Here is a 6,134-nt window from a genome sequence, read left to right as displayed (position 1 = left end):
TGGATATAATTTTAATAAAATAATAATTTTCGATGGAATCCGTGTAGGATCATTAATATTGTAATCTGCTGAAAGCATTTTACAATAAGATAAATATGTTATAATACAAATTTCGAAGTTACATTCTGAGAATTATAAAAGCACTTTGGTGGATTAAAATTCATATATTCTCTTCAAAGATACCAAATTAACGCACGAATACGAAAATAGTTTTCGCAAGTAATTTGAGCAGTCGCAGTGGAGAATGACACGCTATATCCGACCAATAAATTTCCCTCTAAGAGAAAGAGAACCGTTGCAATCAGAAAGACAAGGATAGATGTTGGTTGTGTGTACCTTCAACATCCAGTTATAATGTATAATTTAATTCAGGTGGTCTCTTTGGCACTGAGGGGAACAATAAATAATACCACCGTGTGAGAACGATCAGTGTGACACTCCAGGGAGTAGGTTGATCTTAGTGCGCGTGGCAGCTTAATTACTCCAGGAAATGAAGTTTACTTATGGATGAGAGTGTGTAAGGCTGTCTGGACTGCATTGGTGTATTGGCTGGGGACAAATGAGTAAACGCAGTGCGATACTTCACGACAGTCTAGAACATGGTTGTGCTATCACGCATTTGTCATTGTAGTATCTCAGGAATTTAAATCCCCTGCAGTTTTGAGTTCTTAATTTGCAAATGTTTTCCCTAATTTTGCGTCTGTATGGGCGACGTTAAGATAGATATCTGGGTGTAAAGAAATATATATTATGAAGAGAGATATATATCCAAAAGAGATTTCCCTCAACGGAAATGAATTTATGCATTTTCATGTAGAGGTATCTGTTAAAAGACACGTTATAACTTGTCTAATATTACGTTATACCTCTTCTTAACAAATACTTATTTGAACTTGTTGATTATAGTATTTTGGCCTTTGCGGTAGCCCTCCTGCACGGGCTGGTAAAGGCCTAATTTCGAATCATCCCAATGACTTCAGGAATGTGAGGACTCAGGCGAAGGTTGCGTGGTTTTTCTCCAAGAAACTCTGCTGTTTTATTCATAAACGGACAAGCCGAATATTCGATACACGCAGTTACATACACTTTACACTGACGCCTTATAGCCTTTGGCTCATAACACACACTTAAACCCAACCCTGCGATATCTGAAATTACAAATTCATTCGTAGATTCGTGGTGGAAGCAGTGGATACCTTTCAGCGTTTTGTAAGGCAACCACGTGTTCAATTTCGTGTGGTCCAAATGTTTCTGCTTGCAATGTTACCTCCCGTTATTAGTGAACGATGCCAATTCTTCTGACCAATAAAACTGCCAAGGTTGTTTCGGGGAATGCTTGCTAAGAGGGAAAACTAAAGTGATTTCCTTGCGCATCACGCTACCAATCAAGAAGTTATCACCATGGTAACAAAGTAAGAGTGTCAGAATATGGTAAGGTCAAAATGGCAATTAGAGTCGCCGTAGCAATACGGGAGAATTGCCATGTAGAGATATCTGTGACAAGCACTTCCGTTGCTATGGCCAACAGGACTGCTTTTGGAGTGTCTTGGAGACGAAGCGCTAATTACAGAGAAATTGGAAAAGAAACCTAAGAAAGTTTAAAGTTGGAGGAAGTCGACACTACGTTACACTTTACTTGCCAGTGGCTACTTGAGTTGGCCTGCGAAACTCTTGTGCTAAGTCAATTAGGGGAAACGTTAGGGGAGGTGCTGATGGAAATGGTTGTACACCCATTTTTCGTTCGTGTACCCGTGATCAGTTACTAGCTTTTCAGGAATAAAGGTTTTAAGTGCATATTGGTGGAATAAATAACACCCCTAAAACGATGCATCATGGGGAAAAGTCTTGTACAGTCGGGCATAAAATTTAATGCGGTCTTTTTAAGAAAAAAATAGTTCTTGTTTTCACCACCAGATGATCAAGATTTACACATTACGATGTTACAGAGTCTCCCACTGCAGACAAATCTTTAACGTTATTGCTGTTTTCTGCAGTTTTCAACCTCTTAAACATACTACACGACCTCCATGTTTAAGACAAGTCTCTCATTAACGTGATTAGAAGATGTCAAAAAAAAAAAGAATCGCTGTTGTATACCAATTCCACTTAGACCGGAAGCTGTATCAGAGATAGTCTGATCATCGATAGATTCAGCTGTCTCCAAAGTTCGCAGCGTTTCTAATACACAAATAGCTTCTTGAACTGTCGATATCCCATAGATCTCTGCGAGGGAGGTTCTGCAAGTTTACATGCACGTATATCCCTATAAAATCACAAGGGTGCATCAAATCTTATCTGCAGATGAGCCTTAACGTGTGGCTTTTACCCAGTGGATGCCGAATAAAATGGAAACCGAACCATTTTGGCTGGCAAATGGGTTCTAGGCTGAACAAAAACATTTTTCGTTCAATAGGGCGGTGGATTTGTTTAATTTTTACATCACGCTCACAAATAACCCACACAGTTTCTGGAAGTCCTTTACATCAATTTAATTGAAACCACAATCGATTTTAAACTGAACACCCTTGAATTATTCAACCAGTTTCTGCTCTACTACGCGAAATGTTTGCATCTAATTAAATAATCGGTTGGAATTTATCCATTGCTTAATCTCCACATTAGCCGAACTTGATTCCAGCGGAATTTAGGCTATGGGGAATTTAAAAGTCCAAGTTTTCAGAGGTAAACAGAGTATAATAATTGAACATGAGATTTCAGTCATTTCTGCGGACTTCACACAGGCAAACTTGAACAAGATTATTTCTGGTGTACTTTGTACGAAACACGCAGCTTTTCTATGGTGGATATAATCTCAAATTGGTCGCATGTTTGTTTTCAATCTGAAATATCTTTGACTGGAATAATCTGTTCGAGACAAAAGGGTCACTAACTTTTGTGTTTATTAGAACTCGACAGAGAATGGTTCCGAGAAATTATAAAATATTCGAGAATCTTTTGTGGCAGAGATTTATCAAGATCGCTTCATTCATTCCTCCACTTCGGCTGTAAATTGAACACACATCACGTGATACTGTTCACGGGTATTGTGTGCCAAGCACGATATAGTATGACAAGAAAGCCTTAAATAAGATAAATATTAATAAGCATATGATTAAAATATTCGGAGAGAGGAAATGCCGAATGTTTCCCATGACTTGTTATTATACAAAATCCGCAGAGAATGTTGATATGGAATGATGAATGATATAACGATATCATATATCAGATAGACCTTAAATTAACTGACAAACTGTGTGCGAAAATTATCGCAACGTTTTTAGAAGTTCTTGTTGCTTTACTTGTTATTCGTTATTTTCTGAAAGACCTGGAATGGAATCTTGTCGAGACGAGAGGTCTTTTCCTTGCATTTCCACGTTGTGGCATTATTAGTCGGTTCTGGCGAGGATTGAATCGTTTTTAAATACAGGAATGTTTTTAATCCAGCAAACAGGAAAATCAATTTGAGCTGCAGTCGCCAATACCTTGATGCTTCATAGTTGTTAGATTCCTCTGATGAATTACTAAAAGAACAAACTCTTGTTTATTAAGGTGTCAGTGTATTGTATGACATTTCGTGCATTATATGATCGGTTTATCTCTTTGTTGGATGAAAAACTAGAATTCATTGGCATAAACAATGCGACTATTACCAAGACCGACTAACTTGGCCACGATGCAAAACAGGTGTAGTTCAAGGGTGGTCAGTTTAAAATCGATTGTGTAAAAAATGTTTGTTTAAAAATGTGTAATAATAAATAAATATAAACCACATACTTTTATTTGACAAAAATTAAATCTCATATATTGATGTACTTAATAGGTTGTAACCAATTTCCCAAATTCTTAATGTCACTAGGTCTATCTAATTTAAGTCGTCAGCGACCTGAAATACTTGATCCCTAAAGAGAAACTTAGCTGATCATTGAATTTAAATTCTCATTATAAAAAAACAACACCACGAAATTATAAACTCAAATTGAAGTATTTCAACGCTTGAATAGTTTTATTGGAGTTTAGAAAACCCGACCAAGAAACAAGAGTGCATAAGAAAATTGCGAAAGAAGCGAACTTTCGCCTGTGAAATTGTGTTTATCTTTCGTGGAAACTTCTAAGAGAGGAAATAAAGAAATAGAAGTAGTCTAGGACGATTTCAACAATTCCAGTCGTATATATTTTATTCCGGACATGAAACAACATGGCCAATGCACGGACTGCATTCAGAGAGAGTGGAGAACTGGTGTCATTTTATCCTGGGGGCCCCACGCCTCAGAATAAGCATTAAAAAGAATAACACCAGCTAGAGAGAGAGGGACGAATAGCAAATTTATGACTACGGGCGCAGATCAGCCAACAAACACTCGAACACAATTCTTCCTTATTTCGGTATTCCAATCGGCATGCATTGTCTGTTTGTGATGTCCCGCACGATTTTCATGTGATTGTAAGACCTTTGATCGATTGTCGGAATCATTTTAGTTCACGAAACACCCCATCCCCCCAACATCTTCTTTGGCACAGTCCATCCTTGTCCAAAATAAATATATTTATGTTAGTAGAACTAACCTCAAACATACTGCGAGTCATCATTTGATCAAAAAGATAAATTTGGATTCACAGAGTAACGCTTGGAGTTCTTCTGTGTCAACGAGGTTTAAGAATAGCAGATATTCGTCTGGATGTCACCAGGGACGTAGATTCTAGTGGTGTAACATTCTGGAATTTCCAAACTACACTTCAAGAGAACTTTTAAAATTCTCTTCGTTCTTTCTAAAAGAGAGTACTTTAATATTTGGTGGATCCATTTTATATTCGACTTATCAAAAGCCAGTCAGTTATCTTTTCTTGGCTTTTTTGGATGTTGTACTATTTTTGCGAGTTAAATAAAAAAAAATCTGTCATATTTCGATACAGTTGCTATGGAACATAGCAACTGTATCGAAATGTGACATGTATTCTGTCGTATATAAGGTGGCTTTTAAACGTTAATTCAACTCTGCAATGGTTCTCTGTGATGATATAAAAAACTTGTACAATGGTCAGAAATGGGTGTATTATATAGCATCTGCAGGAAGAAGCGCAAATTGTATGGATGCAGCAGTCTCCTGTATATACGTACGGTGGGGAAGACCACAAAGAATCCTGCATCGACTGGAGATGGTGCAGTGCTAGTGGATGCCAGCAGTTCAGAAAGCCCAAATCTGGGTACCAGCAGGTGAAAATCTCGTCTCTAATAAACTGAAGACCAGCAAATCCTGCCCCGAATGGGCTAGCATTAAAAAAGAGGGTGCCCTTACCAAGAAAGGCTTCAGTTCTGCAAATTGCAGCGTCTGGAGACTAAGCACCTTCGAGGTGATGTGATTGGGGTGGATAAGGTTTTGATTGGATGCTGATGAGATTCTTGCTCAGACCAGACACACGAGAGAGCACAAATTCAAATTGAGGAGACACAGTTGCAGAATAGATGTACGGAAATTTTACTTTAGCCAGCGGGTGGTTGATTGCTGGAACAAATTTCCATTTGTCGTTGTGGAAGTTGACAGCTTAAATAAATGCTAATGCTAATATTACTACTAGAAAAAACTTAGAGGATAGCCTTTACGAATATAGTAAGCAAAATCTTTGCACCTGAGGTATAGATCCAGAGTTAATAAGTCTGCAATAGCTTGTAAAGATGCAGTTGAAACTGCTAAAGTTCTTAGAAGAGCTAGAAAAAAGGTCAGTTGGACGCTATAGTTTGGTTTGAATTTTAATGTTTGGTTCTGTGAAACCATATGCTGGCTACATACGTAAGGATTGAAATAAAATCTGTGTAATACACAGTTCTGAGAGTTCTCTTTTTTAAACCCCAATCCTGCCGAAGATTCTGAACCACGTGACCATAAGAGTTTTAATTTTTTTTGGAAAGGTTCTGGATGTGGTGAGAATGATAATTTTTCATCCCAAGATGCTTATGGGTGGTAATAAGTGGTAATGATACTCCATTAAAGTTGACAACCGGAGGTCTATTATGGTCTAGTTTTCGATGAAATATCATCTTAGCTTTAAATGAGGACACCCTTAATTTATTTTTCAGACTCCAATCCGGCAAGTTATCAAGTACACAATTAGCCCCTCCCTTGTTCCAATTGGGATCT

The sequence above is a fragment of the Mastigoproctus giganteus genome, chromosome 10 (genome assembly GCF_048544385.1).
Source record: "Mastigoproctus giganteus isolate SK-2022 chromosome 10, ASM4854438v1, whole genome shotgun sequence".
In the NCBI taxonomy this organism is placed as follows: domain Eukaryota; kingdom Metazoa; phylum Arthropoda; class Arachnida; order Uropygi; family Thelyphonidae; genus Mastigoproctus; species Mastigoproctus giganteus.
This window is presented reverse-complemented; position numbering follows the sequence as displayed.